At 40.3% G+C, this 25,390-nt stretch overlaps 1 long non-coding RNA gene across 1 annotated transcript in view; it reads left to right on the forward strand.

The window, feature by feature from the left end:
* LOC142827652 (uncharacterized) overlaps nt 1–25,390 on the forward strand; it is a 95,446-nt gene that overhangs the window by 37,590 nt on the left and 32,466 nt on the right. Inside the window, exon 2 of the long non-coding RNA XR_012902360.1 lies at nt 21,764–21,932. This is a non-coding gene — a long non-coding RNA (uncharacterized LOC142827652). The remainder of the gene's footprint in view (nt 1–21,763; nt 21,933–25,390) is intronic.

Below are 25,390 nucleotides of genomic sequence, written 5' to 3' on the forward strand. Positions count from 1 at the left end.
TGAAGAAAAATGTTTCCTGATTCATTCCAACCAAGGTTTGGGACATTATGAGTTGCATGTGTTAATGTGTGTGTGTGTTCTTTTGCTAAGATTCTGAAAGGCTTACAGGTGGCATTCAATGAATTGTCTGAATTGAGCCTGATTGCTAAAACCAGAAGAGTTTGACTAGTAATATACATAACATAACTTAAAGGTGTCCTCTCATCTCAAATTCTCATCTCCATTATAGAATAGAATCTTGTCCTCTTACACCAAGATGATACACTTGATATTGAAGGAGGCAAAATTAAGGGCCTTCTCACTGAACTAGCACAGCTGCAAGAGAAATGCAGTGAAATGTATGATGAGGGTGTGCACAATGTAGTAAACCATGGTGTTGATTCTCCAGGGGCTACACATCCATGAAAAAACAAAAGGGGATGATGCAGGTGGGTCAGAACAAGCTGTTAAAGGACCACCTATGGACTCTGTCAGGGGAGGCTGCAAATATGAGTGCACCAAACCACTTTTATCTGTCAAATATTTTGAATTTCTCTGGACCTTACATAGGGTAAAAAGTTGCTCTTAGTGACTTTCTGAATCCTTAGGCCACTGATATCTCTGGTGATGTCAAAGGGGAGTTTGTGTTTCTCAAACATATTTGTAAAGGAAACATGGGCTTGAAAATATTGTTGCTGTTTCATTTACCAGATGAGCTGCATGAAAGCTCTCTGCAGAAACTCTTCCCCAACCTGACCAGTGAACTTGGCTTATTTTGTTGCATACCACCATTTGTGGCCAGCATGCTCAAACAGGTACATAACTTACTACTGATCAGCAATGGATAGAGCCCTGCAAATCCATGGATGTCTGCATTATATCTGCTGGTATCCACATCCATGTATATGGATATGGATAGCTGCAGCTCATTTTTGCAGATATGAATGTGGATGCAGATACAAATTTTGTATCTAGAACCCTGCAAATTTGTGGCTATCTGCTGGTATCTGTGGGCATCTGCATCTACAGATGTCAATGAAGATAGCCACGGCTCATTTTTGCAGATACAGATGCAGATACAATTTTTGTGTCCACAAATGGCTCTAGCGATGGGTCAGTTAAGAGTTAATGGCCTCTTGCCTCTTGCAGTTGAAAGTGGTCTGGCAAAGTCCGTCAGTTTCAATGATATTATTAATTCATTTGTTGCAAAACAGATAAGAAATAAAAATAAATGGTATGGAAACTTTTATTCTTCTAGGTTCTTTGCTGCATCCTTCATTGTCACCAAATCACCAAACTTGGAGCCCCATGATAATTGTTCTCTCCCCTTTCCTCTGCTCTTATCGGCTCTGCTTCTGAGAAGTATTCATGGAGATGCCTTTTCAGAAAGTCAAGTGTTCTTGAATGGATATTTTCATTCAGAACAGAATATATTTATTAGCATTTGTGAGGAAATCATCCACAGCAGGAAACATGTCAAGATGATCTTCGTTTACTCTCCATTGCAGGAGATTTTCTTTTAAAGCCCAGGATTCAAATTTGTCCTGTGTTCTAAACATAGCCACAGGCTGCCCTTACAAACCGGGGTGCAGCCCACTCAGCTGAATGGAAATATCCATAGAGGAGGCTAGCTGTGTCAACTGAGAGATTGTCGAAATAGGCAGACAATGCAAACAAGTGACTGGAAAAAAAGTAGGCTATTGTGACTAGAATTCTTATGGGCATGTTAGTATTTTCCCTTGTGAAAGCCAACAGACGTCTGGGTCAAAGAGAAACAGGAAATGCACTGTGCCATTACATGCAGCACACCAAAATTCTAAGAGTTCCTGGGATAAGATTTGGTTAAGTGAACTTGAATAGATATTTTCCTTCAGAATGTGAAAGAGAGGCCCCCAGAGTTGTTCTCCTTTGTGCTAGCATTTGTGTCTATGGCCTTTCAGTGTAGACTCACTCAAATAGCCACGGGACCAATGGAGGTATGTATGTAACCAGAACGCTCTGTCACACAGTCTTTCCTTGTGTTCTGACAGTGCAGATACCAACACAACACTGTGAAGACTCTTTTTTTTCCCCCTGCATGAATTAGTCGACTGTCTTGAAATGACAAACGTGTAGAATAGACATGGTAGGTCTGTATCTGAAAGGGGTGGGCTAGCTTCCTGGCAAAACAACCGCAGAAAAAGGCATTTCTTGCTGCTGGTTACCAAGGGTTATCAAGTAATGAGACCTCATAGATATTACATTATTTTAAAAATCAAGATGATAGATGCATCCAAAGGAGGGTGAATTTGGAGTCTCAACTAATTTCTCCAGCATCACTCCTATTTTGCCTGGATTAAATTTCAGTCGCGTGTTATGATTTAGGTGCTTGCCATTGGCAGACATTGTGACAACTGTGAGACTGTATTGATCCCATCAGCTGAGTAGAAGATATAAAGCTGGGTATCAATGGGTGGGACTGGAGCCACCCATTAAATCTTATTTTAAAGGGGTTAAAAAGTACTATTTTGACTACCTATTACGTCTTGCTTCTACTCCCCTTTCTCTGTTGGTTAAGGACATTTTTGCATCCTCCCATTCTCTTCCTATATCCTCAGCTCAAAGATCCTGTGTCAGACCAAACTATTTTTCCAAGCCAACTTACGCCAAGTGTGGGTTCTTCTGGAGCTCACTGATGCCACTTGTAGGTTGACCCAGAAAAGACTCCCACAAGTTTGGTGTGAACCACTGCTTCCTCCGGGGATGTTGGCATATTGGGACAACAGTGTTCCTATCAGTTGCCAGCCCATGGACTTTAACTCCTATCCTGTGTATAATGGTATATTTTGCCAGTGCCACTAGAAAGTTGGACCAGTCCGGAAATTGTGTTTGAATCCATACTGTGAGTTAGTTATTAGATATTCTTTATGTAAACAAGGATAACTAGTCTCAAAATGTTGTTTAACAGTTTAAATTGCTGGGGACTCATGTAAAAGGGAGTAAATGTTTGTTTGTTTGTTTGTTTGTTTGCTTGTTTTAATCAAACAAAAAAACCAGAAAGCTGACCAACTGGTAAATTCATAGGGTTAAATTCTCTATTCAGTTACATTAAGAACATGTGTTTCCATAACTTCAAAGATGTGCTCTAATTCAGACAGAAGTTAGTTCAGTGGTCCCTCTATGAAATCCAAGTTTTAAACCAACAAGAACAAACCCATAATTAATTTAAACAAATAATACCCTCTGACCTGTTTGGTCATAAAGAACCCCACTATCTAACACAAAAGGATTTTTAATGTTTCAGTACTAATTTATATTTTACGGTGGTGCAGAGTAAAGCATTGATCACAGTATTCCCTGGGACTTGTATGCTCCTTGATCATTTAAGGCTAAATCTATTTCCTCAAGGCCATAACTGGGTTCTCTGATAAAATGTAACAGGAGTGAAACATATACATTGACTTAGAAGTAGGTATGTCTCCTGCTACCCTGAAAGAGACAACTCTGAGTCAAATTAGCATCCCTTGAAGGCAGACAGCAGAGGTATTCTCTAAGACTCCAAAAGTGCAAAAATGACCCATTAGACTATGTACTGTTTGGATAAGCAATCTAACATTATTTGTACTTCAATTAGATTCACAGCTGAACTTGGCAATCACATCTCTGGAGGGCGTTTTGGGAAAACTAACTAATTGGCAGTTGTCTGAAGTAAATTGCTTGATTTTGGTCAATGGTAAATTATGATCATGTTAATTTAATTGCAATTTTGTCAATGGTATAATTAGCATTGCTACCAAAGTGATGAATCCATTTACTGGAGAAAGGCAACATGGACAAACATTTTAACATTAAATTCCCAGTTGCCAGGACACAATGCAATTCTGCATAATAACAATGTCAGCTCAGCCCACAGGAAACAGAAACCATTGTTGTCAATAGAAATAAAGTCAACTGGAAGTGACAACTTGCTATGGCCTGCTGCAGTTTGATAGCATTACATGTCAATAATTCAGAAAGCAAGTCATGTCACCACAGGAATATTTCCAAGCCAGGGACCCCTTTCTACAGTGCCCACTACCTAGCATGACCCTTCCTCCTGTGAGTTTTCCCATTGAACTCAGTGGAACTTGTCCCAGGAATGTATGCAGTAGCCTTTGAACGATCAGGTCCTGCACTAGAGCTCTATAGATACTGAGCTATTAAAGTTTATTTCAGTATCTGAATTTGTATTTCTGTTTTTGCTTCAGGGAGCGATTTATAGGGATGAAATAATGTGAAATCTGGCACTATCCACGGTCTCCTCTTCAAATCCCTTCCTGAGGCACTAAAAACCCCACATGAAATACAAACACACATGCTAGAATCCAGGCACAGCCCTCAGCCAAACCCTGACTCCCTTGAGATTCTAGTTTGCCCTTGACCTGATTTAATGTGCGTAAAGCTCTGTGTTTGCAAGTTCTCCTGGCAGTTTGATTAAAAGTGGTAGAGCACTATTACCACAAGATCACATTAAGAGGCAGCTCTTTGCCCCTCCCCCTGAATTTGTTTCCCTCCCCCGCCAGAGCAGCACAAAGCAGATAAAAATATTGCATGTATATAGGCTGGCCAAGAGTTCCCCTGCACAGGGCTATCCTCCACTGCATCAGACTGTGCAGTGAGACCACTGCAGCTCTCCGGGTACGTCTAAACTACATGCCTCTGTCGTCAGAGGCATGTAGATTTGTTGTTTTGGCAAAGGCAAATGAAGCCGCGATTTAAATGATCGCGGCTTCATTTAAATTTACATGGCTGCCGCGCTGAGCCGACAAACAGCTGATCAGCTGTTTGTCCGCTCAGCGCGCTAGTCTGGACGCTCCCCTGTCGACATCAAAGCCCTTTGTCGGCAGCCCCGGTAAACCTCATCCCACGAGGAATAACGGGGCTGCTGACAAAGGGCTTTGATGTTGACAGGGGAGTGTCCAGACTAGCGCGCCGAGCGGACAAACAGCTGATCAGCTGTTTGTCGGCTCAGCGCGGCAGCCATGTAAATTTAAATGAAGCCACGATCATTTAAATCGCGGCTTCCTTTGCCTTTGCCAAAACAACAAATCTACATGCCTCTGACGACAGAGGCATGTAGTCTCGACACAGCCTCAGTTTGGAGAGTAGAGATCAGAAGTGTTTCTGGGGCATGCTTGTATTCCAGGAGTCTCTGGCAGCCAGAATTTCACCTTTGTTGTGACTGTCATAATTTAGAGCAACCTCTAGGCTGCTGTAAATTGCTCTCGAGGACTGGAGTGGCACCTGGGATCCCAAGAATTGGGGAGTCACAAAAGTTGCCTCTCCTCATTTCAACTGTGTTGCACCAGGCACCAAACAGCTAGCGCTAGGAATTTAGGCCAAAGAATCTAAGTTGAAATGAAGCTATTAGATTTGGTGGCTCACCATTTAGTTTAGTTCCATGCCATTAAGCTATTGTAACATTTCCTCATAATTCCACCAACCTTGTAATCACTTTGTGGCTCTTTCTCCAACTTCCCAGTATTCTTCTGGTAATCAATTGCCAGAACTGTGTTGCAGGCTCAGTGACACTAAGGGGTGTAAGAAGCAGGAATATTCTCTTCCTGTTTGCTGACATGCTACCTTATATCTAGTGCTGGCAAACACAGAAAGGACTTCCAGTCTCATTCTTCTCAGTGTTCAGGAAGAGGTAGAACTTTTCAAGCTTTTAGTAAGCTATTTTCCCTTACTCTAATGTTTTACCTTAATCACCTGACAAAAAAGCACACAAAACAAGATGCGTCCAAAAATATTTGTCTATAAAAATTAACCAGATAATTGCTTTTGTCCAAGGACTGGTATGCTGCAAAGGGTTGGCAATCCAAAAGAAACTCTGGCATCAATTAGGTAGTCAGCTATTTCATAGCACCATACAATGGCCACTTTCACTGCAGGTTATTCTAAAATCTAATACTTATCAACTTCAAAGGAGAGTGCCAACATAAGAGGTGTAGGATTTCACACATTAAGTGTTCTAACTAAATACTCTTTGAATAAAGTAAGGAGTTACAGTTGAATTATGTGTCTTAGAAGGGGAGGAGGGAACTATATTTGGTCTTGTACAATTGAGAGCAAAAGTGTGCAGCTGTGACTCATTTCAGTTTTATTTCACAGAAAAATGACACTCAAGATTGTGAAAAGAAACATAGCATCTACCAAAAGCTAACCCCTGATTTTTCACTGATCAGAAGAGCTAGCATGATTTAATACATCAGCAGGGAGACAACAGGGATAAAACATTCGGATACTTTAAATGTAAAGTTATACAAATAAGATATCCAATATTGTCCTTCTAGTACACACCATGCTGCGAATTAACTTGCAGAAGAGAGGGAACTGCAGGGAGATGTGTGCTTTTTCCTTAACTAAAAACCTAGTTTTACTATTTCTGATTTGAAACAGCAAGTGGAAAAATGAGCAGATGGTGACACTGTTGATTTGCAATAGAATGTGAGGTTAGAAGATATTGCTATCACTCGGCTGAAACAATAGCCTAACATGGGAGCTCCATAGATTTAAAGAATGCTTATATTTTAAAATGGAAATGGGACTTTTTATTTTTGATTCCATGGAGGTCTTATTAATTATAGCTAGCTGCTAAAATAAAATTGAGGAAGAATGTGAAGCTTCCTTTGTTCTTATACTTCCAAAGAAAAGATTACTGAGAAGGCAGCTACGCTTGCTAAACAAATTCTTAATTCATCCATAATTTTTTATGGGAAAAAAGCGAACTGCTTTTGTATTTCTTGAGAAGCATGTGTTAACACTCAAGAACATTAACAGTAAATTGTAAATCAATACATCAACATAGACTCCTGGGTAAAACCTATGTAATTGACAGAGATGTCTCTTTTCCAGAGAAAATATTTTTTGTTAATTCACAGTCATCTCCCTTTATCTCAGTTTTTCTCTTCCAAATAATTACATGCTAATTTAGTTTTTCCTTACATTGTTTTTAATTGCATGTTGTTTGTGATCTACAGCAGGTACAGTGCATTCAAGTCAGGTTTCCACACATCCACCATTGTTTTTTTTCTATTTCTGTCCCTTGATTTTTGTAACAATGGTACAAAAGCTGTCCTTAGTGGTGTCAATCATGTTGGTCTTTGTGTAACTGTTTATCGTTAGATATTAATACTGTTCAGCAATGCTTTGAATTTTTTTCAGATATCTGTTTTACTAAATCCTTTCCCTACACTGGAACTCAGGTTAGCCAAAGGACTTTTTGAAAACGTCAGAAAATTGAGATTTGGATGATCGTAGGAGCCATCTCCTGATGCCACACATAGCCAGCTGGTTGGCTCCCCTGATTATAGGCAACTAGTATGCTTCCACAAGACAGCTTTACTCTACATGAAAAATTAGAGGAAGGGGAGGGAAATTAAGTAGATGTAAGAACATAGGAATTTCCATACAACATCTAGACTCAGTGGTCCATATAGACAAATATCCTGTTTCTGACAGTGATCAGTAGGAAAGTACAAAACACTTTTTAGTGGACAATTATGGAATAAGCTGCCCAAATGGGAAAACTTTTACCTTGGGCAGTTAGAGGTTGGCTTATACATTAAAACATAAGATTTTACATGTTGATGCATGAGAGTCATATCCTATATTTATTTCACCCTCCATTAGGGAAACTGGATGTTTCATTAGCAGTATAGTTATGTTTGCATTTCCGCTTAGCTCTTGGATTTCGATATATTTTTTGACAGAGTTCCATGCATACATTCCATTGTCCATTTCTTTGTTCTTGTATTGTGAAGAAAGGCCTGAGGGATTGATTTTTTTAATACAGTGTACCCTCTTCTGTTCTGCTCCAAATGAAACTGTCTGTCAGTATCTCTTCGCACAGTTGTCTCTTGCACATGCCTAATAAATTCATTATCTTTTTCTGCACCACTTCTATTTCCACTATAATATTGAGATAAGAGGGTGAGAACATTCTGCTAAGGGTGTACTAATGTTTTACATTAAAATACAGTTGAAATAGTTAGGATTGTTACACACACAACTTTCCTGATGCACAAAAGCAAGGACACAAAACTTTAAATTGCCTAACAATATGTATCCTCTACTTTTCACCTGCAGCTACACACTTTACCATCCGCACACTGTAGATCATACGTCACAAGCAGCTACAAGCTTCAAAGTCTATGCAAAGAAGCTGGAAAAAATTCAAGACAGCATTAAACACAAGAAAGCCAAAACACTTCCCTTCATAGCAGAAACATCTGGAAAACTGCAAGTGCACTAATTATATTCAGATATAATGGGGAAGTTGTTAAATCTTTTCAGGAGAATTTCTTAAGTTTTCACAGATACTAAAATGTTTACAATTCAAATAGATGCACAAAGTCAGTAACTGTGAGTACGTCTACACTGTATGACTAGTTCAGGATACCGGCAGTATCCTGAAATAGCTATCTCAAGTCTACACAAGCCACCCGTTATTTCAAAATATTTTTCGAAATAATAGGTGTGCTATTTCAGCATCCCGCTAACCCTCGTTCCATGAGGGTTAGGGATGTCTCAAAATAGTACACTATTTTGAAATTTGGTGCTGTGTAGACATACCGCATTTCAAAATAAGCTATTTTGAAATAGATTCAAAATAAGATACGTAATTTGTGCTACACGAAGTGCGTATCTTACTTCGAGTTTAGGATTCTGTGTAGACACACCCTGTGTGAAGATCTTTATATTGCACATCTCAGGTATCTAGATACTGGCTCCTTTGAGATGGAGATGGTTATGTTACAGTGTATTCAAGTTCGGTGACCTCAGTTCCCAGCTGGAAAATATTTAGAATGCAAAAGTAATGAAAATAATCAATCCATACACTAAAAAACAAAAGTGCTACAAGTTTTGGACACACCGCCGGAGTCTTTTTTGTGTCCATATAAAAACAGCCCATGGATTTGTTGACAATCTCTTTGGCTTAACATGCTCTCATCAACTGCTGTTTCCAACAGTGAACATCATCAAGTCTGACATGAGAAATTGAGTGATGAGTGAGGTATGTGTGGGACTAGAAACTACAAAATATCAGTCTGGAATTAATAAAATGTCTTCTGAAATTCAGCTGCAGCAGTCTCCCTGACTGGACAGCTTTTTGGCACCTCATGCTTACCTTATGTTGGCAACTACTTCACAATACCTCCCCCCCCCCAACAAAAAACAAAAAGAAACACACACAAAACTCCCCAAAACAAACACTCCCCCCCCCCCCCAACAAAACAAAACTCAGTTGCAATCAGTAGATAGTATGTTTCATACTACCAAGAAATTCGTTGTTCTACTGATGCTCAGTATTAATTAGTAGAATCAATGAGTCTTCAGGCTGGATTCTTCACCATCCTGAATTTTTGTAGTTGTTTGCACCAGTGCAAGGAAGTGTTCCACTCTGACTTGGTAACATTTACACTGTGGCAAGGGTCCCTCTTTCCCTGGCCAGCATTTGGGCCAGCAGCCTTTCTTCTTTGTCAGGGGTTGGGGCTTGCATCTGGTTTCTGGGATAGGGAGCCCAGCCACTCCTTCTGGGACTCCTTCCCCTGCTGTTTCTAGCTCAATAACTGCTAGTACTTAGCTGAGAGAAAGAGAACAAGGGTTTGAGACTATGTCTACACTACAGAGTTTTTCTGTGATAGCAGAAGTATCCTGGAAAAACTCTGCTGCATCCAAGGAACACGTCTGCTCTTCCAAACAAATTTTCAGAAGAGCAGACAGGCTTTTTCGGCATCCCTGTAAACCGTGTTTTATGACTAAGAAGGGATGTTCCAAAAAAGGCTTTTTTTCCTGACATTTCGCCCAGTGTAGATGGGCCAAATGTTGGAGGAGCCTCTTCCGAAAAAAGAATTGGAAAAAGCTACTCAATTTGTAGTTTGTAATTTGCGTATCTTTTTCCGGAAGAACAGCGTAGCATAGACATAGTCTCTGTCTCCTTCTCTCTTCTACCTCTCCTTTTGTCCTCTCACTCTTTCCCTTACCTTCTAACTGGGGAGGCTTTGAAAGGCCTTCAGCAGTCTTCCTTGGCCAGCTCCCTACCAGCTGTTTTTAATTGCCCTATAGCCCTCCACCTCTAATTAGCAGGCCTTTTCCCCTTTTTGGGGGCTGTCTTTTCCCCATTCGGAAGAAGCCCTCTGGCCTGACCTTGTCACAACACCCATTACAGTGGTGTAAATGACTGTTCAAAATTCATGGAGACTGAAACCCTCAGTATTCACCTACCACAGTTATACAGCTTATACCTCATTTTACTTTAAACAACATTTCCTTTCTTGAAATCAGCAGACTATATTGCTTCTCCTTAGCCTGAATCCTGAGCATTTATGTGGCTGATGTCTGTGCATTCATTTGCCAGTTGAGCTTTTTGTCAGAGGTAGTTGTACATACATCAGGAAAGTGACAGAAAGTAGTATGCACTATTTAGAAGATACTTGGTTAGACATTTTAACAGGGTTCTCTAGCTATATCTGATCTTTTTAACAGTCAGGAAAAGGAGCTTGATTTCTTCAAAGCCACAAAAACATACACAAAGCAAGTGGGAATTGTAGTTAGTGATGAGACAAAATGCATTTTGTTGTCATAGCAACTCAAATGTTAAAAGGGATGCCAAGAAGTAATTATTAAATAAGATGCTGCATGAAGTTGTTATGGCAACTATACGTTTGTACAAAAAAGATGCCCCTTTTCAGTATTATGGTGTGTGAAAATCTATCCTCATTACGTTATTTTTAAAACGACATATTTATTGTAAGGAAAAAATTGGCACAATAAGAGAGCAGGACTTAGCTGCCAAGCTCAGTGTGTCTACCCCAGGTACTGCCATGTTCCACAGAGAGCACCTCTGACCAATCACATCACAGACAAAGCAGAACATGTCCCCCCCACACACAAACAACTCTAAATGATAGCCCTTCAATTAAATCGTACTGTTACATACAGCTCATACAGCAGTTAGTTCCAGTGCAGCAGTGAATTTCCTCTGTTCCCATTGACTTCTGTGGGAGAGGAGGGTACTTTTGGCAGCTGATGGAGTTAGGACATTGGTTGGCAAATCAAAATGTACTTTATGCAAGAAGGAGAGGGGAAATGCTGACTCTGATCAAACACTGAAAAATAGGACTTGTTGGCTCAAACACTGCCAAAGGGTAACAGAAGGTTTTCGTGGTGGGCTTAGCTTTATTTGTGTTTGCTAATAAATGGGTGTGTGTTTCTTAAAAAGAAACAAATGGATCACATAAATCAGGGAGCCTGGTGCCAGCAGCTGAGGCAGGCCTGCAGGAAGGTTGCATCCATTGCTTACTGTCCCCTGTCACTTCCAGAGCCTCTTCTGCTCCCTGCGTCTGCTTCCTTATGTCATCCTCCTTTTCCATTCCCAGTGAGAAGCTCTTGCTCTACTTTTTGCCAAACAAAATGACTGAATTCAATGGTCTTGCCATCCCCAAAGAAATTAATTTGGATTATAGCATTCTGATCACATCAACTGATTTCAGTTTCGGTCCAAGTTCCACATAGAAAGATCCTGAAAACATGTTCAAGATATCACTTGTGAAACAGACCCTTGCCCCTCGATTTTGGCAACATTTAACGAGAAGCACATACACATGCTACAAAACAAATTATTAATGCCTCCTTCAAGGAGGTATTATTACCAACCTCCCTGAAGCGAGAATGAGCCAAGCTATGGCATAAGAAATCTCTGCATGATGCCAACATTTGCCTTGTCTTTATCATGTGTAAAACTCCCAAGAAAGTGGTAGTAATGAAATTTCTAGACCACATTTAATCTGGATTTAGATGTTATCAGCCAGTGATGACAACACCACATCTCTCCTGCTATCCTGGGGAGTTGCATGACTTTGGTGTTTCACTACCTCCATGAACAGTGTCAGCAGACAATATAGAACTTACACTTGGTGCTAAGGAGTCAGTGAACTAACAAGAATGCAAACAGTAAGAGCCTTCTACTGCAAAACAGTAGAAGGAAGAAGTTTTATTAGGGAAAGATATGTTAGGTGATCTGCAGCAGGTTGTAAACTTCAGATCCCAACTGTGAGGGATCACAGGTTTTCAGGCATTATTCATAGAATCATAGATCTGGAAGGGACCTCAAGAGGTCATTGAGTCCAGTCCCCTGTCCTCATGGCAGGACCAAGCACTGTAGTCTGTGCTCAGATTACAGCCACTACCCAGCAACTTTCCTGAACAACCAGAGAAGGGGTCCAGCAAAGCTCTAGCTTGCAAATTGATCCACCCATAGCAATATGCTAATAAAGGATTACGATTTAGAGATGCTCCTTCATAAGGGGCTCTGTAAGTGTGGGGATTTAGAGAGATCCCTGAAAGGCAGGGATGAAGAATTCCACATGGCTGTGTGCAGCAGCTCACTGCAGAAGCTCTCCAGTTTGTTTTTTATAAAGTTTTATTCCTTTCCCATTCACTGGTTTGTTCTTTAATGAACCCCAAGATTGTTACACCACCCACAAAGCTATTGATTGGGTGAGATGCCTATTCCCATTCATTGTCTGGGAAATTCTACTTAAAACAAGAAAAGAAACAACAAGATGCCCAGGAAACTACAGATCCCACCTACTTGCCTGTCTCCTGAGCCCTGCCTGTTCTTGATTCTATCATCCTTATCCCAGATTGCGGTGTGCACCCAGTTTCTGCTTTTCTGCTTTGCTCCAGCTATATTCTACCCCTGGTTCTGGCCTTTGGCTTGGCTCCTGACTTGGACCTCTGCTTTGGTTTCAGGCACCTGATGCTAACCATTAGGTCTGACTGCCTTTGCCCCAATCTGTACAACAGGATTAAGAACTGTACTCAATGCTTGTTCAAGAAAGCCTTTCCTTTGAGCAATCCAGACAAAACTTTTATGGACTGGACCAGTGGACCAGATTAAGAAATACCAGACAATTTTTTGACAATTAATTGCCCTTAAGAATTTTGTCCTCTTTTTCTCCTTTTTGAGGTGAGAGCGTATTGGCTGGAGGGCGAGTGGGATCAAGAGACAGACAGCAAAACAGCACGTCTGAGCTTTGTTTTCTTCTGTCCTTGTCAAAGTCTGTTCTGCTGTGTGTTCCCTTTCATTTGTGGTATCTCACTCCCTTCAGCCCTGCTCAAGCAACATCGTTTAATGGGTAGGAGCAACAAGCTTCAAGAGCAACTTTTCTTCATTCAGCTAAATGCTTTTTTTGGCGCACAGAAGTTGACTCCTTCATTAGGGGGACACTGAGCACAACCAGTGCCTGATTAAGTGGAGGACAAGGTGGGTTTTGTTTTTGTTATTTGTTTGGTTCTAAATGAAAGTTTAAAGTCCACTGAATTGGAGGGTGTGTCTGGACAAGTAGGAGTATGCTTTCCAGAGTGAACAGACAGATACATGATACACTGCTGGTTATAGTTCACTAGTTCAAGCAGAGCTAACTGGGAGTAGCATGGACTGTGGCTAAGGCTAGTCACCTGAGTACATACCCTGAGGATTAGGAGTGTTTGTAGTTGGATGACTAGACCAAGCTGCTGCTTAAGGCGCTATGATTACAGTGCTATTTTTAGCACACTGCTTCAAGCACTGCTCCCAGCTTCTGTGTAGACATACCCTAAAAGGAGCACTAGTAATACACAAAAAACAAAACAATGCCCACTCTCAAAATTCTTGATGGGTCACGAGTGTGTCTACACTGCAGGGCTTAACTTGAAATAAGCTATGCAAATTGAGCTACATCAATTGTGTATCTTATTTCGAAATAGCTTATTTTGAAATAGGGAGCATCTACACAGCACTTATTTCGAAACAGAGCACTCTGCCTCCAACTTCCCTTGTTCCTCGTACAATGAGGGTTACAGGAGTTGAAATAAGACATCCTCCAGCTTGACAGTATTTCAACACTATTTTGAAATAACGCCTGCTTTGTAGATGTAGACTAAGTTATTTCAGAATAGTGCTAGTTATTCTGAAATAGTGTTGCCGTGTAGACGTAACCCGAGTGGGCATTTCAAGCAGTTCCTTTACATCATTCATAGAAACAAGTGCTAAATGGAATACAGAATAGCTATCCAAGTCTCCAGTAATTCCAGTGCAGAAAATATACCAAGAATGTAACAGATGGTGTTTCTGTTCTGTTTGAGACGGTGGAAGGGCTCAAACAGCAACTGAAGACATTGAGGAAAAACCCCCACGGAAGCTGACTCGGAGACAACAGTTGCCATAAAATATGCAACATTTGCCCCAGCAGTGATTGTAACACCACCACATCTCCTCACTAATATTTGGAAAGTCTCATAATTGGAGCGAACACGCGTCTGTGCTGAGTCCTTATGGAGCGTGTTGTGAAGACCTGGAAGATGAAGAAGATAAGTGGATGGATGGAGATGAAAGATGATGGACAGGAAAAAAGAAACAAGGTGCGTAAGATAATATATTTTACTGTACCAACTTTTTTGGTGAGACACACACGTTTTTGAGTCATAAAGCTATTCTTCAGTCTGTGCAGCTCACAAGCTTGTCAGCAATAAAATCCATTACCTCCCTCACCTTGTTCGTCTAAAATCCTGCAACTGACATGGCTACAAATACTCTGCATACAACAAGAAAAGTGATTCTTATATTTAATTACTTAAAAGCTCTCTTGCCATTTATCTTGCAATGCTGCACAATGTTGCACCTTAATGAATGGTTCATCACAGAAGTTATGGATGTATTCCTGTGAAAATTTGAAGGTGTTGCTGGAAAAGTTCGATCTAGTGATCTACAAAATAGATGGGACACCAAAAATAAACATTCAGTCCAACTAGAATTTTGAAAACTCCATGGCAGAGTAATTCAGTATGTTCAGATCATTCTAAAATGAGCATTGCCAATATGTGGATTTATTTGGTCATGACTTGCGTAGTTAAATGAGTCAAGGGCCAGCACTGGGGAAGTGTCAGCTGCTTTCAGTTTTCTGAATAGCTTGCATTCAGATTATTGAAAAGATGTTTGATTGCAGCTGGATATTTTTATGTTGAATTGTTTAATGACACTGTTTTTGCTTTAAATGGGATAATCAACAAAAGTCTCTTAAAAGAATTTTCCATTTTCTCTGAGTGCTCTCTCTCACATAGGATGTGATAAAGCTACAAATAATGGACTAGAGATTTTTTTGAAATGTTGTATGCATTTGCTGAATGGTCACATCATTGCATTGTTCTGGGGCCTTAAATTATGTTTTGGATAAGCTACACTTTTTTTCTTGCTGCAGAGAAAGAAAACCTCCCCCCCCCCCCATAAAAACAGCCATCCTGTTCCCATTCAAGAATAATCAGAGAATACGGTCATTAAAATAACCCTTTTAGAATACAAAGAGGGGAGATTTTGTGAAGAATTCATACAATGAACACTGAAATATATTTCCACAAAGTTTGCCTAAAGTACAATTCCATTTTTTTTACTGTATTCATCTATATCTCTAAAGAAATCTGTGTCTTCTACACGGCCTCCCTATTGCTGACTTTACAACATCCATATTTTAGGCCTCCTGATATGGCTGCAATGCTTTTAACTGAATAGGCCTAGGAGATATAAAACTCTAAGGCTACATCTACACTGCATGATTACTTCAGAATAAGCTATTCTGAAAGAAATACTCTGAAATAGCTTATTTCAAAATAGTGTGTTTATACTACAGGGAAGCCTGGAAATTAGTCTGAGGCAGGCTCCCCTAATATGAATGTGCTACCTCAATTTAGAAGCATTGGGGAATAATTACTTTGAATGGCCTGGGGAAGGAGCTATTTGGAACATCCACAGTACTGCTATTCCAAAATAGCTATTTCGAAAGAGGCATTATTCCTCGTGGAATGAGGTTTGCAAATGCTGAAATAAAGCCACCTATTGTTTTGAAATTATTTCAAAATAATGGGCTAGCTGTGTGGACGCTAGCAAAGTTACTTTGGAATAACTGACATTATTCATCTACACTACAGGACAAAATTGAATTAAGATGCGTAACTTCAGCTACGTTAATTGCGTAGCTGAAGTTGAAGTAGCTTTCCTCTGCTTTTGGCGCTGTCTACACTGCAGGAAGTTGAAAAAAGAACACTCTTCCTACAACTTGCCTTACTCCTCATGAAAGCAGGGTTACCAGTATCAACCAGAGTGCCCCCTTTACTTTGAATAATTCGAACCCTGCAAGATCGACAGCGGCAGCTTCGATCTTCCTCTGTAGTGTAGATGTACCCAAACTCAGCTCCTAGTGTACAGAAGCAGAGGAAGAGTAAGGAACTGAACATCTATGGGCTGGATTAGGGGCTGATTATAACTAGTGAAAATCTGGATCTGGATGTGAATTTCCCCCAAAATCTAGGGGATGCAGGATTGTTTGAATTCTAGTAGTGCCACATTTGAAACTTAATGTTGTGACAGGAATAAAATAATCAGAGAGAGAAAGTTGGAAAAATAGATGAAGTTGTGGGATGCGATCCTCTTTTTTTCATAGGTACCAATGTAAATAAGAAGTAACTCCACTAAAGTGAATTGTGTTCCTCATATAAGACTGGGAAAGAAGATAATTGTGCCCATGGAGTGGATATGGATTTCTCACCAAGGATTTTTGTACCTCACAATCAGTAGAAAAGGTATGTATTTTGTTACAGACCGGAGTTATTGTGGATAGTCCTCTGAAAATATCCCCTCAATGTGCAGCAGCAGTTAAAAAAGCTAACGGGATGTTAAAAACTGTTAGGAGAGGAATAGATAAGATATAAAATATGCTATATAAATCCACGGTATGCTCACATCTTGAATACTGTTTGCAGTCAGGTCACCGTACCCCCACCAAAATATATTGTAATTGGAAAAGAAAAGAGCTATTAAAATGATTAGGGCTGTGAAACAGGAGGAGGCATTAAAACGACATGGATTTTTCAGTTTGGAAAAAGAGATAACTAAGTGGAGATATAATAGTCATCTATAAAATCTTGACTGGGATGAGGAAAATTTATAAGGAAATGTTATTTAATCCTTCACATAGCACAAGAACTAGGGATGGCCTAATGAAAGTGATAAGCAGCAGGTTTCAAAATCAAAAGGAAGCATTTCTTCACACAACATGACATCAACTTGTGGAACTCTTTGCCAGAGGATGCTGCAAAACTATAACAGATTTTTTAAAAAGAACTAGATAAGTTCATGGAGGACAGATCCATCAATGACTGTTAGCCTGGATGGGCAGGGATGCAACACCGTGCTCTGAGCATTCCTAACCTCTGTCAATAGTTGGGACTGGATGACGAGGGAAGGATCACTTGAACATTACCTGCTCTGTTCATTCCCTTTCCCTGGGAAACGCCTGGCATTGGCCACTGTTGGAAGACAAGATACAGGGTAGATGAACCCTTGGTCTGACCCAGTATGGACATTCATTCATTCTGGGAAGTATCTGACAGCTGAGTAAGCTACTCCGTTTGAGGAACAAACAAAAAACAAATAATTGAACTACTCCTATTCTTCCCTGCACTAGGAACACAGCTGCAGGCAGATTGCTGTAGCAGACGGAGGGCTGGAGAGACTGCTGTGCTGCTTTGTCATTTCTCGCCATAAAGAGCTCACAGAGTTATGAGGGAATCCTAAGAAGGGATCAGTTTTGCTTTCCCACAACGCTGCACTGTGGGATGCTTACCTACATTGCTTTGCTCTATCTGTCAACAGGGTGCTAGCAATGTGGCCATGAAATAAAACCAATGGGAGGCAGAAAAATCAGTTTGACCGGTTTTCACTTTTGGTGACTTTTGCATGTTGATAGCACTTTCAGTGCCAAACCTTCCCAGTGTAGACACAGCCTCACTTGAAGAAGATTCCCTCAATTAGGATGGGCTAAGTACAATTCTGTTGCCCTTTACTCCTACAAAATGGATAACATTTCATCATCCTGGCATTCAAGTGATTTGTAACCCAACACCAGCAAAATTGATCACTTGGGCAACACAGCAATTTATCGAGTTAACACTGGAGAGAAGTATTAGGAAAATTGAAGAGGGGTGTATACCCCTCCCAGGGGAGGTTTGGGGAATTTCCTGGTACTCTGATCATTGCTGTTTTTGCAGTTGATCTGATACTGCCTTTGTTGGGCCAACAAGCCTTTCTGCACTCCTTTGTTCCCACAACCAAAGGCTGTGGGGTCTTCTCACAATTGTGATGCCAGCACTCACCAAAACAACTTTGCTCTGACAGCGGAACACAGCTAGAAGACACTTACAGAATCCTCTCCTGCCTTCTCATGCCTGTGGGCACTACTCAGTGATACATGGGTGCACAAACATAAATAAAATAGCCTGAGCATGGACATGTAGGAGATAAAGAGCACAGTTCCTCTTTGTGCGTTTCAGTACAAGCTCGGGGGAGGGGAAGGAGGAGGGGACACGTGTGCATAATAATTCACTTTACTCTAAGTAATCATTTTTTATTCCTGTGGTTTCCATTTAGGTGGTATTTGTATAAGTGCATATTCTATGCCTGATAAACAAGAAGAGCATCTATGGAACTATCAGCATAAATTGCTTTCCTCTTTGGAGACCTTGTACAATTTCTGTTGTTTGTTGGCAGGATAATTGGTTTGTGCAAGGAAGCTGAGTTTCTGCAGGAGATACATAAATATGAGGCTAGCTAGACTCCCTTTCTCAGCTTCTATCTGGGAAAGAACACTGCAGACTACTGTACCATTGCTAATTAAGCATATTGTTCTTTTCTCCTCAGCAAATCTGCTTCAATTTAATTTCATGTTATTTAACCTTTCCTAAATTGCATATAAAATATAAATGTTGAAGAATAATAATAAACAGTGGCATTGGTGTACATGGAAATTTCCAAGGGGGCGGTAACATAGCCTGATGAATAGGATACTGAAAATCAGGAGAGTTCTGTTCTTAGCTCTGACTTACTTGGTGATCACATGTGGTTCACTGAACATCTTTGTGCCTGAATTTCCTTCCTATGAAATGGGAATAGTAATGCTTATCACCTTTGTAAAGCATAATGGGAACTGCACGCTACATAAGTGGCATCTTTCCCATGCTGAGAAACATAGAACTGATGCACTTAACGTCAAATGTTTTTTTAAACATGGTCACTAACACATTTCTTGGTCAACTGTCTCACCAGCTGTTTATTTACATAGAAAGGACATATCCTGAATGTCTACCAGCTAGAATGACTTCCGAGATGTGGAGCCACAAAACCCCCTGCTAAACATTGATCCAGGCTTGACCCAGAATGTCAACTTGCCATTATTGAATTTAAAACACAATGAATGTTCTGGCTTGGAAAAATGATCTGTTCCGAGAATGGTAGACCTGCCTCAAAGAAAAAAAAAAGAGAGAGAGAGAGACTCTATATAAATTATTATTTAATAATTAAATAATTAAGTAATTAAATACTTAAAACCTGCTGTTTCTGAATATGAATAAATCTAAGAGTCAGACTTCTGATTTTAAATGTTAGGACTTGTGCACACTTTGAGGGGTGGTGCCTTTTAAAGTTCTATTTAATATGACTATGTGCACCTTAACTGAGAAATGTCGCATGAAGGTACAGCAAGAGAGATCATTGTTCATTTTATATCATATGCCATTGATCAGGTACTTATTTTTAAATTTTTAACCTTGAAAGACTGTATCAGTATTAAACAGAGGTGAGCTGCCACATAAATGCATAGATATGTAGGCAGGGCAATGGAATGTATCCAGTTGCATTAGAATGTACAGCATTAATCAATTTAGCGCAGCAGGCAGCATTGTTCAGCACTTCGATTGCGTGAAGACCTAAATCAGAAATATTACCTAATCTCTCTCATCTCAGAACATGGAGTATAAATTCCTCATATCACTGATTTGCCTTAATTTTATGTATAAACTTGCACAAGCTGGTTATCTAAAGCGTAATGAATCCTCTCTCTCCAAGGCTGCAATTCCATTGAGGTATTTATTGACAGAGGCACTTCAACATTAAAGACATTCACTCTGGGGTAACTTGTGTGCTGAGGTGAGCTGCACTAGCATAAGCCCTGGTTTGTGCAGCGGCGGCACTGTTGGCCAAATCAGACAGTCTCTATGCCAAAGGCTAAATGGGCGCAAATCAGACATCAGGAATGGCAACATACACAAAGCTCTAGGGGAACATTTTAACCTCCTGGACGCTCAATATTGGATTTTAAAATAGCCACTCTTCTGAAAAATAATTTTATCACCCGATTACAGAGGAAGACAGGTGAACTGAAATTCATTTACAAGTTCAGCACTGTCAACTTAGGCTTGAATAAAGATATTAACTAGTTAATGCACTAAAAGGCAACTTCCCCACCTTTTGATATTCACATTACCAAATCACATCTATGAATGAGACACATCCAGCCTGACCTAATTAGCTACATTAACACTGGCCCAACAATTGACAGATAATTTCTTTTGCTGTTCTATAGACCTTGGATTCTGTCATTTCCATTCCAACTCATCTGATGAAGTGGGTTTTACCCACGAAATCTCATGACCTATTACATAAGGTGCCACAGCACTGCTCATTGTTTTTCACAGTAATGTGGTTACTCTGGTGTAGTTATGTAATGTGGGCAGGGCATGATTTACATATTTGCAGATGGAATTCTAATCCTAATTTATATACATTTGGATGTGAATTGATTAAAACGATATCTCCCTAGTGCGGGCAAGATTGTGATTGGCCTGTGCTTGGGTGTGCAAGAGCGGGGAGGGCACAGGAAGCTTTCCCTCTTGTCTTCATTATGTAGGAACAGCTTCCGTTCCTGTACTCTATAGAAGAGGCAGGGCCATGCATGCAATGAGGAGATCTTCAAACCCCTAAAGGCTCATGCAGCAGCAACGTCGATTAGGAGACCAGGGATAAACTATCTCCCCTAGGGCATAATCTTTCCCTGAGTTTGCCTTGTAGTAGTGCCATTCTGTCTTGGTTTTGTCCCTCCTCTCTCTTCTGACTTTCTTCCCTCTGGTGCTAGCTTGTCAGTTGTAATGTATATTTTTAATTTTCAAGGCTGTATTTGCTGATTTAGTGAATTCTACAGGAGGGGTAAGGCTACCTTCATCCTGATGGCCCTGGAGGTACCCTGGGGAAGATGAGCCACTAGGTTGTAATGGAAAACAGGAAAACGATGGTGCTGATCCAGACCACTTGTCATACTTGCTAAGCCAACAGAGCCAGGCAGATAAGTTGTAAATATATTGGTGAAATAATTATACTTCACACATTTCACAATAGTCTTCCATTATTTGAGGACTATTTCTGTAACTAGTCACCCTCCTCTAGGACTTAGTCTGCTTTTGCAAACCACTGATAAGTCTGTGTTACAGATCCTCATCTTTTCCAATCTGCAGTGAATATAAATTGATATGGCTGCTACCTTGAGAGCCTTAGCTTTTTAGTTCAAGCTGTAGTAGATCATGATTTTAGTTCGGGAAGCCCCTGGCAAATGTGTTAAGCATCTGACTACTGCTCTATCCTTAAAAGTGCTCCTTTTCTTTCCCCCCATCCCACGTTTATCATTGGGAGTTTGTACCCTTAACAAAAAGGCAGACGAATGGGGCAAACAGAATAAAGTTTATTAACAAGAATGAAAACAGGTAAATAAGTAAAAAAGAGTACAAATAACAGGTGAATAGGTAACAGTTTGGCTGCTCATTAGGGTTTGAAGCCCGGAGTCCAAGATGGTAAGGTAAGATAAAGATGTTAAGATCACAATTGTACCATTCTTGTTGGCAGGTACCAAACACCTCTCAGGCATAGCCAGTTGTAGACATGCTCTGATGGACTGGATATGGCAGAGGAAGGGGTGGATCCTTTCAGGTAGAACTGGCCTCCTCTTCTCTGCATCATCCTGACAATAGGTATGAGTGATGGTCGATAGCCAGTGGGCCACTGTTCAGTGCAGGTGAGTAAGAAACCCCTCTCTAATGCAATACAGATGCTGAATGGATGATACAAGAGGCTGGAGATTACCTCATCAAAGGACCAGCTACTCCTGGATGGGCAATGGTTATCGCTATAAATTAATAGTGTTCACTGGTGTCTTTGGGTGCACACAATTCCTATTGTTGCCTCCAGGATGGACAGTACTGAGCAACAGGAGATATAGCTTTCCTGTTGCTGGGCAGTTTAGCTGCTGACATGGCTAACCTGTTCACACCAAACTGGGATAAAGAAGGGGATGCCAGTATGGATCCCAATAACAACAGGAGGTAATCCAAGATGGAGATTTATTTCCCTGACAGGCTACAAAACAGGAAACTGAAAGCTTCCCTACATACGGTTCCTTTCACTTTATTCAACTTTTAGCTGTAAATAAAGCCCTTCTGGTTTTTGGCTTCCCTTTTAGCTAGAGTATCACCTCTCTTTTCACTCCCTTGCTCCGTCTCTTTCTTCTCTATTCCATCTACTTCTCTTCATGTTGGGATTCTGATTCCTTCCTGGTCTCTTGGTGGTCATTTAATTGTGCTTAACATGTTCAAAAGTGATTATTGGTTTTTGGGTGCCCAATGTGAGACATCATAAAAGGCCTGATTTTCAGCAAGCACTGAGCACCAGATATCTGAAAATCAGGCCCCTCTAACAGGGTCAAATTGGGCATAGTGGAGGCACATTTGTAAATGTAAGCATTTCTTCCTTCTCTCATGCCTATGGCCTGGAGAATTTACAACACTCCCATATTGCCAAGATTATAAGACCACTACTTTGATTCTATATAGACTTAATTTCACTCAGAGTTCCAGGAGTGTTAACTAAAGAACTTTGCAAGCTTTTTAAACTGCCTTGCATTATTTCTGGAGAAAGAATGAATGTCAGCAGCCCTGAGGAGTTAACTAGACACACTAGATGGGCCCTGGCTCTTGTGAGAGTGCCACCTAGATGGATGCGTAGGGAAGAGAAGAGCTCTTCAGAATGAAGAAGACATATGGCAGATGGAGGTGCCATTCACCTAGTTTTCTTTTTTTTTTCTTCTGTTTTTTCTCCTTTGTGTCCTTGCTGGCACTCTTTTTCTGTATTGTTTGTACACTTCTGTTCCTGAAGGTGGTAGAAGGTGCATTTGTTCTGTTTAAATAGTGAAATGGAAAATGGCTGGGTTTCTAAACTCCCTGTCCATGTAAAAAAAAAATTGACACTAAACCATGGGCATGCTGAGTCCTGACAATGCTAAAAAACACTATACCTTCCACTGGGTAAGCTAGTCAAATGCTGTCAGTCTATGTAACAGGTCTATGGTTAATAAGAACATAACATAAGAATGGCCATATTGGGCCAGACCAACAGTCCATCTAGCCCAGTATTCTGTCTGCTGACCGTGGCCAATATCAGATGCCCCAGAGAGAGGGAACACAACAGGTTATCCTCACGTGATCCCTCCCCTATCACCCATTTCCAGACAAAGATAGACTATCCTGGCTAACAGCCATTGATGGATCTAATCTCCATGAATCTATCTAGTTTTTTTTTGAACCCTGTTAAAGTCCTAGTCTTCAGCACATCCTCTGGCACGGAGTTCCACAGGTTGACTCTGCTCTGAGTGAAGAAAAACTTCCTTTAGTTTATTGTAAATCTGCTGCCTATTGATTTCATTTGGTGACCCCTAGTTCTTATATTGGGGGAATAAATAAATAATTTTTCCTTATTCACTTTTTCCACATCAGTCATGATTTTATAGACCTTTATGATATCCCTCCTTAGTCTCCTCTTTTTTAAGCTGAAAAGTCCAAGTCTTTTTAATCTCTCTTCTTACGGGACCCATTCCAAACCCCTAATTATTTCTGTTGCCCTTTTCTGAACCTTTTCTAATGCTAATATATCTTTTTTGAGATGAGGTGACTAAATCTGTATGCAGTATTCAAGATGTGGGCATACTATGTTTTTATACAGAGGCAATAAGATATTTTCTGTCTTATTCTCTATCCTTTTTTTTTAATGATTCCTAACATTCTATTTGCGTTTTTGACTGCTTCTGCACACTGAGTGGATGTTTTCAGAGAACTATCCACAATGACTCCAAGATCTCTCTCTTGAGTAGTTGTATCAAAATTGGTCCCCATCATATTGTATGTATAGTTGGGATTATTTTTTCAAATGTGCATTTCTTTACATTTATCTGCATTAAATTTCATTTGCCATTTTGTTGACCAATCACTTAGTTTGGTGAGATCTTTTTCAAGCTCTTCACAGTCTGCTTTTGTCTTAACTATCTTGACCAGTTTGACATCATCTGCAAATTTTGCCACCTTACTGTTTACTCCTTTCTCTAGATCATTTATAAATAAGTTGAATAGGATGGGTCCCAGGACAGACGGTTGGGGGACCCCACTAGGTGAGGGACCTTGTCAAAGGGTTTCTGGAAATCTAAGTACACTCTATTCTCTCAATTCTCCCTTGTCCACATGTTTGTTGACCCCCTAGAAGAACTCTAGCAGATTAGTAAGACATGATTTCCCTTTGCAGAAACCATGATGACTTTACCCCCAACAAATTATGTTCATCAATGTGTCTGACAATTTTATTCTTTACTATAGTTTCAATTAATTTGCCCGGAACTGATGTTAGATTTACTGGTCTGTAATTGCCAGGATCACCTCTAGAGCCCTTTTTAAATATTGGCGTCATGTTAGCTATCTTCCAGTCAGTAGGTGTGGAAACTGATTTAAAGGATAAGTTACAAACCACAGTTAATAGTTCCTCAATGTCCCATTTGAGTTCTAGAACTCTTGGGTGAAAACCATCTGGTCCTGGTGACTTGTTACTGTTAAGTTTATCAATTTGTTCCAAAACCTCCTCTGACACCTCAATCTGGGACAATTCTTCATATTTGTCACCTAAAAAGAATGGCTCATGTTTGGAAATCTCCCCAATATCTTCAGCCGTGAAGACTGAAGCAACGAATTCATTTATCTCCTCTGCAGTGCCTTTGTCATCTTTGAGAGCATTCCACGAGGAGTACAGCTGGTTCGAACTAGCCGGCATTTAAAAATGGCGCCGGCTGGCTTCATGCAAATGAAGCCCGGGAAATTCAAATCCCGGGTTTCATTTGCAATTGCGGATGACTACATTACCCCCGCTAGTTCGAACTAGCGGGGTAGTGTAGACATACCCTAAGGTATTTTAGTGACAGATGAATGGTAAGATATTTTAACTTTGGGACATAGTTAGGATCCTGCTATTTTCTTATCAGTCACCCTCAAAACTTGTTCTTCTTTTCCCTGGTGTTGTCCCTTTTTTATTTTCTTATCCTGTAGCAGCCATGTTCCCTTTAATATGGAAAACTTTCCACAATTCAATGAAAGATCAAAAACCTCAAGCTGGGTTTTCAAAGGCTTTTAAAATAAATCACATGTGCCCGCACTAAATGCT

The sequence above is a fragment of the Pelodiscus sinensis genome, chromosome 3 (genome assembly GCF_049634645.1).
Source record: "Pelodiscus sinensis isolate JC-2024 chromosome 3, ASM4963464v1, whole genome shotgun sequence".
NCBI lineage: Eukaryota > Metazoa > Chordata > Testudines > Trionychidae > Pelodiscus > Pelodiscus sinensis.